The sequence below is a fragment of the Phacochoerus africanus genome, chromosome 7 (genome assembly GCF_016906955.1).
Source record: "Phacochoerus africanus isolate WHEZ1 chromosome 7, ROS_Pafr_v1, whole genome shotgun sequence".
Taxonomy (NCBI): Eukaryota; Metazoa; Chordata; class Mammalia; order Artiodactyla; family Suidae; genus Phacochoerus; species Phacochoerus africanus.
The window spans coordinates 44,127,577-44,142,627 of NC_062550.1; the positions used below are offsets into that span (position 1 = coordinate 44,127,577).

The window sequence follows — 15,051 nt, forward strand, 5'->3', positions numbered from 1 at the left end:
ATTATGGATTCATGGGTAGCTTAATACAGATACAAGTGCTTATATTCAGAAATTTTTCTAAGAGTGCATATATAAAGGTTAGTATTCAAATATATTCTTTTTTAAATTTTAGTTGATTTACAATGTGTCAATTTCTGCTGATTCGAATATATTGATAGCTGAGTCTAGTGGCAACAACACTTCAGTAGCAATGGTAATAATGCCCACAAATGATGTTCATTATCATTCTCCAATAAAGAAAAGCAATACTCCTTGAAGAAATAATTTGGGGCCAGATGTGTATAAGCTATATAAAGTATGCCAAACTACTTGCAGTTCCAGAAATTGAGGAAGTACTAAAAATATAAAGACACATGCACACAGACATGGAATCTGTTGGAGGAACCAAACACCTCCTGGTGTCCAAAGGCAGAAGAAGAAAAACATTAAATAAACTAATAGTAGACTATAACCCAAGGTGTAAAATAAATATTATCTTGTATCAATAGTGATATAAATAATCAAATAAATAAATAAGAATGAATAGACTCCCTGTGGAAATAATTCTAGGTAATTTATGTAGATACTCCACTTTCAAGAGGGTGGAGAATAACTCCTCACTCCTTAGGTGTGGTCAGCACATGGTGAGTTATTTCCAAAAGTACAGTATATAGAGGAGGGAAAGTAAGAAACTTGACAGGGAAGATATCTGATAAATATGACTTCAATAGGTGATCAAGTTTAACATCTGAATCAAGTCAGAAGGATGGCATATGCCATTGACCCTGGAACAACACAGGTTTGAAGAGCTTGGGTCCACTCACAGGTAGATTTATTTTCAATAAATACTCCAGTACTACACAATCCAAGACTGGCTGAATCCATGGATGCAGAGCTGTGGACATGGAGGGCAATCTCTAGGGCTTGGGTGTCCACCAATTTGGGTATCTGCAGTGGAAGCTGGAACCAATCTTCCTCAGGGGAGACTGCACTCCAGCTATAATGAAAATGATACTTTACCTCTGTGGTTTTCTCTTCAAATCCAAAACCTAGTCTAACCATGAGAAAAAAATTCACTAGAGGACATTTTACAAAATAGCTAATCAGTATTTCTCAAAACTACTGAGGTCATCAAAAACAAGGAAAGATGGAGAAATTGCCAAAGCCTAGAGAAACCTGATGTTTGAACAAAGTGTGGTACTCAGAATAGGATCCTAGGATGGAAATAGTTATTAAGGAAATTTAAATAAATTATAGACTTTAGTGAATAATAATGCATCCACACCAGTTCATTAACTGAAACAAGCTTGCCATAGTAATATGTTAAAAGGAGAAACTGGGTATGTGTCATAACAGAACACTTTGTAGAGTCTTTGAAACATTTCTGTAAATCAAACATTGTCCTAGGGGTTAGGGATCCTAGGACTGTGGCACAGTGGCTTAAGAATCCAGTGTTGTCTCTATGATGGTGCAGGTTTGCTGCCCAGCCCAGTATAGTAGGTGAAGGATCCACCTTGCCACAGCCATAGTGTAGGTCACAGCCGCAGCCCCAATTCAATCTCTGGCCCAGGAAATTCCACTTGCTGTGGATGTGGCCATAAAATTTTTTTTAAATTGTCCTAAAATTAAAAGTTTAGGAAAAAGTCTAGTCTATTAATGACCAACTCAGCTCAAAGATAGTCATAATAAATACTTTGCAAATGCCTATTGTGTGCCATACTCTCTATATAGTTCAAAATTACAAAGGCAAATCAAATATGTATAATTAAAAGGATTATTAGTTTAATTATGAAAGATATCTTGACGAGTAAATTGCAGTTATCATTAAATGCATAATCTGGAAATTTCTGCATTTATTGCTGGTAATTGGTATATTTAATGGTTCTGAAGAACATACTGGTGCTGATCAGTGAAAAAGTTCTTTTCACATCTGATTTTATAAGGCAAAGATCCTTCACCATAAATGATTTAACATATTCTTCTTTGCATATCTATGTATCCATAACTATCTATCAATACATCTCTATCTATCTATCTATCTATCTATCTATCTATCTACCTACATATCTGGTTTTCCTCTATTCAGAAGTTGAAGTAGAGAGAGAAAAGTGCCATTACACAGAAAGTTCTTCTAAAAAATAACCTTAACAGCTGATGTTTTACAAACTTGAAAAGCAGCAGTGTTTTTAATAAATAAGTATTCAACAATTGAATGCTGTATTTGAAGAAATACATTGATAAACAGTGAAAAAATGGTGGTTTGTAACAGTAAATGACATTAGTTTAGCTCTTCCTATGTACTTTACATGAACAAGTTTAGAAAGGATTGGTATATTTATTAGCTTTGCAGCTACACACTTCCCCTAATAATAAGGAGATAGAAATTGATAATTAAATCAAACTTAATAGAATAATGATTTTCTGACTCACAAACTTAATATTCTTCCCTTATTTCTTCAGTCCACTATGTCTCCTTAGCTGTACCTTTTACTTAATTTTAATTTTTACTTTTCAAACCTAGTAAGAACTTTTAAAGCTTTATAGTTTTAAATCCTCAGAACATATTATAATAATCCTAATGTAATCAGTTAGAAATGAATTATTTGAAAGGGACAGAAACCTAAACATTATAAAGTGTAGGCAAAAGCAGAATATGTTGTTTCTATAAATAAGCCATGGCAAAGGCACATGCAACTCAGATTTAAGTATTGGAATAAACAACTCTATTCACACTTGGATTTTCTCTTAGATTATCTTTGCTTTTTTTTACGTCAGTCTCATTCCTTTAGACCATCTTTACTGTAATACTGGAACAGCTGCCAAATAGCATCTCACACTGTTGTCCTCCCAAGAGAAAACAGCTTTCTTTATTTAGCAAGAGTAAAACCCTTGGAAAGTACTTTGAAAGAGTCAAGAGACCTCTCCAACAGTAAAATGTGATCATGTGATCAGTAAGTCTACAATTTTTACATTTGTTTAATCATTCAAAAGTGTTAGTTGAGGTCCTGTCATATCCATGGCACACTTCTCAATTGACGTTAAATAATTAATATGCCTCATATCATCCCTGCTCTAACTTATAACCTAGTAGGGCACAATGACCATGAACACATACAATAAATAAATAAGGGTAGCTATCACAAAAAAATCAAGCCATAAAGGGCATGAAGAACACAGGAAAGATGTTATATTTAGTGTCAGATGGTCAGAGAAAGCTTCCCTGATAAAGCAACATTTAAGAAAAGACTTGAAGACAATTACAACCTTATGGCTCTCCATATGGCTGGAGTGGAAAGAAACAGGAATAGTCTTCCAAGGACTAAGTCCCCACCCAATTTGTGCCAGTCAGATTCTAAAATAATATGCTGACTATGATAGTAAGGATGATCCAAGATTTTGGGAAAAAAATAGAGGCAAAGATCAATGAATTAGAAGAAATGTTTAACAAAGGAATAGAAGATTTAAAGATTCAACAAGCAAAGATGATCAACACAATAGCTGAAATAAAAAATTTACTAGGAGAAAACAATAGCATAATATTGGAGGCAGAAGAACAAAAAGCAAGGTGGAATACAGACTGGTGGAAATCACTGATGTGGGACAGAATAAAGTAAAAAGAATGAAAAGAATTGGGGACAATCTAAAAGAACTCTGGGACAACTTTAAATGCCCCAACATTTGCATTATAGGTGTGCGAGAAGAAGAGAGAGATAAAGGACCAGAGAAAATATTTGAAGAAATAATAGCTGAAAACTTCCCTAACATGGGAAAGGAGTCACTCACTCAAATCCAGGAAGCACAATGAATACCATATAGAATAAACCTAAGGAGAAACACACCAAGACACATATTAATCAAACTGTCCAACATTAAAATCAAAGAGCAAATATTGAAAGCAGCCAAGGAAAAGCAACAAATAACATAAAAGGGAACCCCAATAAGATTATCAGCTGATTTTTCAGCAGAAACTCTGTGGGCCAGAAGGGAGTGGCATGATATACTTAAAGTGATGAAAGGAAAAAACCTCCAACCAAGATTGCTCTACCCATCAAGGCTTTATTACAGATTTGAAGGAGAAGTCAAAACCTTTACAGACAAGCAAAAGCTAAGAGAAATCAGCACCCCCAAACCAGCTTTACAACAACTATTAAAGGAACTTCTCTAGGCAGAAAGAAAAGGCCACAACTAGAAAGAAGAAAATTACAAATGAGGAGGCTCACCAGTAAAGGCAAACATGAGTAAAGCAGCAACTGTGAGAAGAGGAGGGTACAAATGCAGGATCCTGGAAATGCATTTGCAATTAAGACACCAGCAACTTCAAGCAATCTTGTGTGTATATATAGTCTCCTATATCAAAACCTCATGGTTACCACAAACCAAAAATCTACAATGGATGCAATTCAAACACAACACTAAAGATAGACATCAAACCACAAGAGAACAAAAGGGAAGAAAAAAGGCCAAGAGATAAAGGGCCAGAGAAAATCAACAAAAACAAATCCAAAACAATTAACAAAAGGCAATAAGGGAGTTCCCGTCGTGGCGCAGTGGTTAACGAATCTGACTAGGAACCATGAGATTGCGGGTTTGATCCCTGCCCTTGCCCAGTGGGTTAACGATCCAGCATTGCCATGAGCTGTGGTGTGGGTTGCAGATGCGGCTCGGATCCTGCGTTGCTATGGCTCTGGCGTAGGCTGGCAGCTACAGCTCCAATTTGACCCCTAGCCTGGGAACCTCCATATGCCACTGGAGCAGCCCAAGAAATGGCAAAAAGACAAAAAAAAAAAAAGGGGAGCAATAAGAACATGCATATCAGGGAGTTCACGTCGTAGCACAGTGGTTATCGAATCCGACTAGGAACCATGAGGTTTCGGGTTCGGTCCCTGCCCTTGCTCAGTGGGTTAAGGATCCGGCATTGCGGTGAGCTGTGGTGTAGGTTGCAGACGCGGCTCGGATCCCGCGTTGCTGTGGCTCTGGCGTAGGCCGGTGGCTACAGCTCCGATTGGACCCCTAGCCTGGGAACCTCCATATGCCGAGGGAGCGGCCCAAGAAATAGCAAAAAAAAAAAAAAGACAAAAAAAAGAACATACATATCAATAATTACCTTAAATGTAAATGGACTAAATGCTCCACCAAAAGACAGAGACTGGCTGAATGGATACAAAAACCAGACCCATATATACACTGTATAAAGATGTGGTGTGTATATGCACACACACACACACACATGCACACACACACAATGGAACATTAGTCAGCCATAAAAAGGAATAAAATAATACCATTTGCAGTGACATGGATGGGACCTAGAGATGCTAAGTGAAGTTAGTGAAAAATATCACATGATATCACTTATATGTGGAATCTAAAAAAAGATACAAATTAACTTATTGCAGAACAGAAATAGACTCATAGATTTTGTAAACAAACTTATGGTTACCAAAGAAGACAGGTGGGGTGGGGGAGGGGTGAACTGTGGATTTGAGATTGGCACATGCACACTGTATTTTGAATGCCTGGCCAATGGGGACCTGCTGTACAGCACAGGGAACTCTACGCAATCCATATTCTGCAATAATCTATATGGGAAAAGAATCTGAAAAAGAATGGATGTGTATATATGTGTAACTGAATCACTTTGTTTTATAGCAGAAATTATAACAACTTGTAAATCAACTCTACTTCAATAAAATTTCTTAATATGGGAAAAATAAAATAATAGGCTGACTATGCCAACTTATATTGCTCCTAGCTCTTCCTCTGTTAATTGACATTTTGGGAATATTCTGATTACTTTTAATGTTTAATATTATGCTTATTGTAGGCAACCTAGGAATCATTTGTTCTCTGAAAGTTTGAAGAAAATACTTACCTGAAAGATAATTTTGATATGGCACTGAGAACAGAGAGAAAAGAATGTCTGCTTTATTTTTCACTTAACAAGGGAAGGGTAGGGTAGTCAGGAAAATAGAGAAAACAATGACAAAGACCTTGGGCTGTTACAGATTTCAGTATATCTATATCCTAACAATATTACATTCAATAAAGAAGGCATCAGCTGATTTAGAATCTGCTTTTTCACATAACTATATACCTTGTGTGTGATAACAAAGTTTTTTTCCTACACAGGGTATATGGGCATTTATGGTTTTTTCCCCCAGTTTCTTTCTGTCTTTTGGTTTGTTGTTTACATTAAAGTACTTATTGCATTTGGAATAAGTTGAGTAAATACAGGCAAATCTGGATGGTCCTGGAGGCTCAGGCCCTCTTCCTTTAGGCAATTGAACTCAAACTGGCTCAGCATGTGTGAGTTAACTTATTTCTGTTAACTAGTCTTCAGCTTCCCTTTTTTTAATGAGGCTACTTCTCTTCTCCAATTGTGACATGCTTGCAAGTATCCCCTATGCTCTGTCTTGGTACATATTATGTAGAGCTTTACAAGGCTGGGCTTTTTCTCTTCTATACATTGGCCATTATGCATGCAAATTATCTATGCTAACCTGAATTGTAGGACAAAAAAGGGGGAATTCAGGGGAATCTCTATACTTGATTACAATTTACTTCAATAAACCCTATTTCAAATCTGCACCTAAGATAGCAGTGGTATTAATATGACTCTATTGCATAATCTTTTGTTGTAATTTACATGTTTCCTAGTAAACATTAATTATTAACATATTCTTTCTCAAACGCATTATACAAATATTCACAGATCAATTCCACTAGGATGCACTTGTGTCAGCCAGAAGTGGACAGCTGCATTACAGCTTCACTTATGGGTGTGTCTGAAGAAGGTGAACCAATTGTAGAGTGCAGAAACTAGAGCTATAATATGATTATCTCTTTTTTTATTATCAAAGAAATGGCCAGAAGCAAGGAATGAGTTGCCTGCCTATTTGTATGTTTTTAATTAAAGTGCCTGTATGAGTGCTGTGTAGCCCAAAGGATGGGAAAATGCCATTTATTAAGTTATTGCCTCTCAGCTCCAAAGGTAAAATTTAAATCTATATTATGACTTAAGAACTGGGAAATCTCAAACACCATTTCTTGTGCCCAGTTGTTCCAGCTGGGTTAGGCAACAGGGAACTTAACTCTTTCTATTTTCTCCCTATTTTCTGTTTGTGTTAATTTGACTGCATTCTACAACTTTTTTCCTGGCACCAACTGTTCCTTTCTGTATTGGCAGTTGAGCACAGTGTGCAGATTTCTAAAACTCAATCCCAGTGTCAGCTTTGACATTATCCAGATGGCAATCTTTTCCCAGACCTGGTTCTAGCCTCAAAGACACTACCTTCGAGCTCAGCCAACACAATCCTCCATGGTGTCCCTATGCCAAAGAGTCTCTTCTTTACTATTTTCAACTTTTTTTCCTATTTCCCCAGACTTAGGAGTGCTAGCTGTTTTCTGAGATTGCTGACTCTACGATATGCTAATATTCTCTCTATTGCATTTTTGGACTAAATTCATAATTCTGTATACCAGTTAACAATTATTGATACTAAATCCTTCTGTGAAAATAGTATTGTGTCTGTCTCCTCTCTGGACTCTAACTGAAAGAAATAGCTAAGTAGGTTTTCAGATGGTTAGCTAAGTAAGTATGTAGATGGGTAATTGAGATATAGTGGTAAAGATATAGAGATTGAGATAGAGCTAGATACAGAACCTATTTAAGATTATTTGAAAGGACACACACATCAGGTTATAAGCATAGGTTGCCTAGGATTTAGGTAAAAAAAGAGGACTGAGAGGAAATAAGATAAAAGAAAAGGGAAAGTGTGGGGAGCCAAGGAGATGCAAGGACTCAAAAAAAGGACCTTGCCTGATGGCAGAAAAACCTGAAGACAGGTTCCTAACCAAGGAAGGGAGCTCACCTGAACAGTGCATGCCTAAGGTGGGCTTCTGGACAGGATAAAAGCCTGCCTGCATGGTACAAGCCAAGGGCAGGCCTCAGGTTACACAGCTCTCATTTTGATGTTGATGGGGAAGAATTGAGGCTTTCCTGGGAAAACAATTTCCATGTTTGTGCCGGGAATATGGATTGTTTCTCAGGTGACCTAGTCTTTCCTGTTGTTTTATTTGTTATTCAGTTTTCCTCAATCTTTCCTGATTATTTACTTATTATTCTTATTTTCCATTCTTATTTTCCTGTGGTGATTTGTGATTTAACAAAGTTACAACAATAATATAATAAAAATTTCATCCTGAAGGACTTTTCCCTATTCATATCCAACTTAATTAATATATAGTGTTTATCTACTAACTAGTTACAGTAAACTTTAGAGTTAGGATTTTAATGAGGTTTATAGAAGTTAGACATATATTATTCTTGATCAAAAGAAAACCAGCTGTGAGTTTTGTCCTTGATTTTAGAAGCTTCTAAGTGGTAGCTAATTAAGTTGATTTATATTTTCTTATACTGTCTTCCTGCCATAATGTTTAAAAATATACACTAGTCTAAAAACAAGATTTGTAAATGTCAGATTTTTGTGTCTGTGGCCTCTTCAGCTTGTAAAAATTGGCTGGCCATGAGATGGTTTGTGCCGGGTCTCCTCTTTCCCAAATGATATGCTGCACCTGTTTGTCCTTGAATTGTACTCATTAAATTTAGTTAAGTTGAAGATTTTAGAATGTAATGTATTGCTACTGCACCATGTGATCAAAAAACAAAGCCTAATAGTTAACCAATATACTTTTAACACTATAATGTAATCTGTAGTGAAAAACTGTCTATATGATCAACCACTTATGCTAATAAAGTTTGAGCAGTCCAGCGCCCTGAAAGAAGGTACAAAGAGGCTGTCTCCGTTCTTTAACCGATGCCGTCCATCTCCAATTGGGATGTATACACCCTGGCCGCTGGAGCTGGCCTCCGGGAGGAACGTAATAAAACATTCATACAGTAACATATAAAATAACTATATAAAGCAATGGGCGGGAGTTCCCATCGTGGCTCAGTGGTTAACAAATCTGACTAGGAACCATGAGGTTTCAGGTTCAATCCCTGGCCTTGCTCAGTGGGTTAAGGATCCGGCATTGTCGTGAGCTGTGGTGTAGGTTGCAGATGCAGCTCTGATACCATGTTGCTGTGGCTGTGGTGTAGGCTGACAGCTATGGCTCCGATTCGATCCCTAGCCTGGGAACCTCCATATGCCACGGGAGTGGCCCAAGAAATGGCAAAAAAAGACCAAAAAAAAAAAGATAAAGCAATGGGGCTACCTCATATTCTCTTCAAATCTCACCATATATATTTTAAGTAGATATTATTATTTTTTTACTATTAAAAGAGAATAATTTCATTTACAGTTTTAAAGGTATTTTTACTCAGTGTGTGGATTTTATGAAATTTATTTTCTCTATCATATTATTGTTTTTATATTTTGACATAAAAATGTTGACTGCAGAGTTCCCATTGTTAAGAACTCGACATAGTCTTTGTGAGGATGTGGATTCTAACCCTGGCCTCACTCAGTGGGTTAAGGATCTGGCATTACCACAAGCTATAATGGAGGTTGCATTAATGGCTCAGATCCCATATTCCTGGCCATGGTGGAGGCAGGAAGCTGCAGCTCCAATTCGACACCAGGTACTTCCATGTGCCACAGGTATGGCTGTAATGAAGAAGAAGAAGAAGAAGAAAAGAGTGTTGAATGCAATACTGAGTTAACATATTAAAATTCATTTTATTTGGTCATCTCATGTTTTTAAATATATCATCATTAATATTAAGTTGCTGAACTCACTATATTTATTACCAATTTGGGGTGGAATGTTGTGAATGAACACTTAGGTGTTTGTATTTTCCATATTCTGTACTTGGTTGTAACCTGGCTTGTGCTGCTTTTATAAGCTTATGGAGGAAGTAACTACTTTGTTAGACTTATATGTAAAATAGATAACTTATCAGCTTCAAAACATCCACTATAAAACTTTTGACATCCTGAGAGGTTTTTATTGCTCCTAAAAAGATGTTAAGAAATTACTTTGGAATGTTTTCTTTAGACAGATACTCAAAAATGATACTTCTTATGTACTTTTGTGTGAAATAGTATTTTATCTATTTTGGCCTCAATGTGTGCAAGAACTCATGAAAACAATTGATTTTAATATTTTTTATAAACTCTGGAACACAGTATTTTTATACTGAAGGTTTAAACTATTGCTAAATTTATCTTCTGATTATGCAAATTATGTATATGAGAATTTTTTAAAAACATCTAATTTTATTACAGATATGTCATATCATCCTATTGTACTTTAAAGATGTTATTTTCATTTCTATACATTGATTTTTTTGGTCAAGTATTTCTGACCAGAGTAAAGGCTCAAATTTTAGATTCAGATCTTTTTCTGTTTAATCTACTTTCTCAGAAAATGCACTTTTTGGAGTTCCTGTCGTGGCGCGGCAGAAATGAATCCAACTAGGAACCATGAGGTTGTGAGTTTGATCCCTGGCCTTGCTCAGCGGGTTAAGGAGCAGTTGTTGCCATGACCTGTGGTATAGGTCACAGATATGGGTCAGATCTGGTATTGCTGTGGTTGTGGCATAGGCCAGCAGCTATAGCCCCAATTAGACCTCTAGCCTGGGAACCTCCATATGCCACAGGTGCAGCACTAAAAAGCAAAATAATAATAATAAGGAAAATGCATTTTTCGAGCTTTTGAATTGATATTATTTCCCACAATTAGCTTTTATATATTGTCCCATTTTTTAATTATATTTACTTTTTTCTGTGAGGCTCTCAATTTTTAGTGTTATTTCACTGTTATAATTTCCTATAAGGACTAAAGGCGATGAGTTATAGTTACAACATTTTTAGTGTTATTTCACTGTTATAATTTCCTATAAGGACTAAAGGCGATGAGTTATAGTTACAACATTATGCTTATCATAATTGTGTATTGTACATTTTAAATCTGTGAAAACCTTACTTATATCAGCTTGTCATGTCTCATTTTAGACTACAGGTTTTCTTCAGTATAGACTCATTTCGAATACTGATGACAACCAGTAGCAATTACTTTCTAAAACTTATTGTTTTTATTTTTTTGTTACATTGCCTTTGAGAAACTTAGCTCAGAAATTTTTCCATTTTTATTTTCAATTTAAGAATAGCTATAAATTTCATCATTTTTCAAAAATATTCAACATTTTAAATTTAATCATTTTAACTCCTACAAGAGAACACAGCCAAAACATTCTCTCACATAAACTGCACTAACGTTTTCTTAGGTGAGTCTCCCAAGGAAACAGAAATAAAAGCCAAAGTAAACCAATGGGAGGTAATCAAACTGACAAGCTTTTGCACAGGAAGGAAACCATTAAAAAAAAAAAGACAAACTGAGGGATGGGAGAAAATAGCTTCAAATGATACAACTGACAAGGGCTTAGTCTCTAAAATATACAAACAACAGCAAAAAAACCAACAACCCAACTGAAAAATGGGCATATATAAGTGATATCATATGAGTAAAATAATGTACACATGTATGTGTAACCGGGTCACCATGCTGTACAATAGAGAAAAAATAGTGTATTGGGGCAATAAAAAATTGGGCAAAAGACCTGAATAGACATTTTCCAAAGAAGATATACATGGCCAACAAGCACATGGAAAAATGCTCAATATCACTGATTATTAGAGAGAAATGCAAATCAAAACTACTATGAAGTGCCACCTCACACTGGTCAGAATGGCCATTGTTAATAAGTCCACAAATAACAAATGCTGGAGAGGTTGTAGAGAAAAGGGTACCCTCTTACACTGTTGGTGGGCATGTAAACTAATACAACCCCTATGGAAAACAGTATGGAGGTACCTCAGAAAACCAAATATAGAACTACCATTTGACCCAGAAATCCCACCCTTGGGCATATATCTGGATAAAACTTTCCTTTAGAAAGACACATGCATCTGTATGTTCATTGCAGCATTATTCACAATAGCCAAGACATGGAAACAACCTAAATGTCCATTGACGGATGAATGGATTAAGAAGATGTGGTATATATACACAATGGAATACTACTCAGCCATAAAAAAGGAATAAAATGTCATTTGCAGCAACATGGATGGAACTAGAGACTCTCATACTAAGTAAGTGGGAAAGATAAAGACAAATCCCATATGATATCACTTACATCTGGAATGTAATATATGGCACAAATAAACCTTTCCACAGAAAAGAAAACTCATGGGCTTGGAGAACAGACTTGTGGTTGCCAGGGGGTAGGGGGAGGGAGTGGGATGGACTGGGAATCTGGGGTCAATAGATGCAAACTATTGCATTTGGAGTGGATAAGCAATGAGATTCTGCTGTATAGCACAGGGAACTCAATCTAGTCATTTATGATGGAACATGATGGGACATAATGTGAGAAAAAGAATGTATGTGTATGTGTGTGTGTATGTGTGTGTATGTGAGAGAGAGAGAGACTGGGTTACTCTGCTGTACAGTAAAATTGACAGAACATTATAAACTAACTATAATGGAAAAAATTTAAAAAATTGTTTAAAAAAGGTAAAAAGTAATCTTTTCTTTCCCAACAATGGTAGGTGGTACACTAAATGCTGGAGTTATGTTATGCATCCATGTCAGCAGTGATGGAATTTTTAATGCATGAATCCATGGTGTGTACATGAGGCATTTAAAATGCTACTGTTATTCATGTTATTTTTAAGTGAGTACACACTAAGGACAAGACTTTCTGCTTGTTTGATTTTATATTCTAGTCATTCAGTAACAATGGGAATAAAACTCATATCTTTGTCAATACAATGTATAATTCTGTCTACATGTGTTATTTGTACCAAAAGTAAAATTCAGTTTCCCCACAGGCTATTGGTGGAACCTCATTACTTTGCTTGACAGGGTTTGAGAATAAGGGTAAGTAAAATGCCACTGACTGGCTTTCAGCTAAACTGCATATCTAGGGTACATCTCTAGAGAGCCAACATTAGTAGGAGATATTGTTCAGGGACATTTTTCATTTTATTTTGCTTATTGCTGTATGCTTCTTTGCTGAAGAGGTTTTATTACCTGGCAATAGCTGACTAATATAATTTGTACTCTTCTATAAAGGTGGACTCTAAATATTAATAACAGTGTCAGTTATATATATATGTATGTATATATATATATATCTGATGACCTCGCCAGGAGTGAAATGGTTATTTTCATATCTCTCAGGATACTTTTTTAAAACTTTAATATAAATAAAATAAAATGTATCAATCATTTTCTTGTTTTTAACTGCACTGTTGGATAAGGGAAGGTGGTACTTTGAGATCGAGAAGCACAACAGTTTGGGTCTGAGTGCTTCCCCAGTGCCCATAGCCTTTATCCAGACTCTTCTCCCATTAGATTTCATTACCTTAGTTCAAGTTGTGTATCTTCTCTTTGCCTCATTTTCCTCATTTCTGAAGTACAATGTTTTAAAGAGCACTTGGTGGTGGGCACGTGCTCAAACACATGGATATTTATGATCCTAGACTTTTATGGTTCCTGCTAATCTGGTTTTTATTTGTTTGTTTTTAAATGCCAGGAAAATATTTAAGAAAGCTACCTGCACTTTTACTATCAGAATGGGGAATTTTATTACAGATTTTCAAAACAAAGTTTCTGTTTCTCCTTACCATTGGGATCTGCTGTTACTTTTAGATTGGATAAATTCTGCACAAAACGAACAACTGTTTTGAGCATTCTTTCACTAGGTCTTTGGCAGGTGCCCACCCAATTTGGAGGAGGAGGTTTTAGAGAGGCAAAATACAGGAATTGTACCCCGGTTGGTAACAGGCCCCTTACTTCTCAGTTTGCTTGTGGAATAAGACAAACAATGACCAACCACAGTTCAATTATCACTTTTTGATTTTTACAGGTAAGGTGAAATGAAACGCTGTGAGCAGGATTTGAACCTGCACGGGGAAACCCCATTGGATTTTGATTCCAATGCCTTACCACTCAGCCATCACAGCTTTACTCTCTACTTCTATTAAGGCATTGAAAAACTTTATTAAGACTGTGATTTATAATCCTACCTACAAATTCTGGCCACTCTTGCTTATTTGACATGTTTACTTTAAGCAGTATGCAAAGGGAGATCACTCCCCAAACTCATCAGATCTCTCTACTCAGCCACTTCCCTGCCTTAACCACCTTATTCCCATCCTGCCAGGTCCATGCTGTAGAGCCTCACCTCTGAGAGAAGGCAATATTCCAGCATCCTAAGAATTCTAGATGTTCTAAAAAGTTCTACAGTCTTCCTGGATTCCCTAGTTTTGCTTCACACTCAGCAAGGAATGAAGTGAGGGTTGTATTGTGTGCCAATGATCTTACTTATTTGTGTTCTCCACAGACAAATACACTATGCCTTGCTGCTATGAAGGATAATTGGACGGGATCTACCAATATTTCAAATGCATATACTTTTTGATATAGCATTTCCACAAATGTACAAGATAGACTTGAACACATGAATGGTTTCACTGTGCTCCCAAAGGAACATTTTGGAGACTTAAATAATCTTGTGATGAAGACTGTGAAATTCACTCACAAATTAAAAAGCTCTTTTGAAATATTTGGGTCTTTTTCTTAGCTAGATCTTGACTGTTTTCCTAGTCCTTCTACTCTACCAGGGAATTCAGGAATCCCCAAGGGCGGGGGTAGGGGTAAAGAAGAAAGAGGCTGTTTAAAATGATGGCTTCCCAAAGTAGTCACTGTTCATCCCCTCCTCCTTGTCTCCTCCTTGGCAGTTTAACTTTTGTGGGAGGTTCTCTACAGTTCTAAATGGTTTCTCAGATCAACAAAACAAAACAAAACAAAACAAAAAAACAAACATTCTTGCACTGCGGGAAATCTTTCCTTACAGGGGACATATAAAAATATTTGGATTATATATATATAAAATATTTAAGATTCTACTTTTATACTTAAGTATTTAATTATAGACAAATTATTAGTATGTTGTATAAATATTTAGGTATACATTTAGTTGTCCCAAATTGAATAGTCATTATGATTTTACATGCTGGCTTTGCTATTTTTCAAGTTTCCATAGATCTGTTAGGCTGTCTA

General features: G+C 36.1%; 1 non-coding gene across 1 annotated transcript; it reads right to left on the reverse strand.

Moving 5' to 3' along the window:
• Window positions 1–13,871: 13,871 nt before the first annotated feature.
• Window positions 13,872–13,952, reverse strand: TRNAL-CAA (transfer RNA leucine (anticodon CAA)). The gene has a single exon. It is a non-coding gene; the product is annotated as a tRNA-Leu (tRNA).
• Window positions 13,953–15,051: the final 1,099 nt, after the last annotated feature.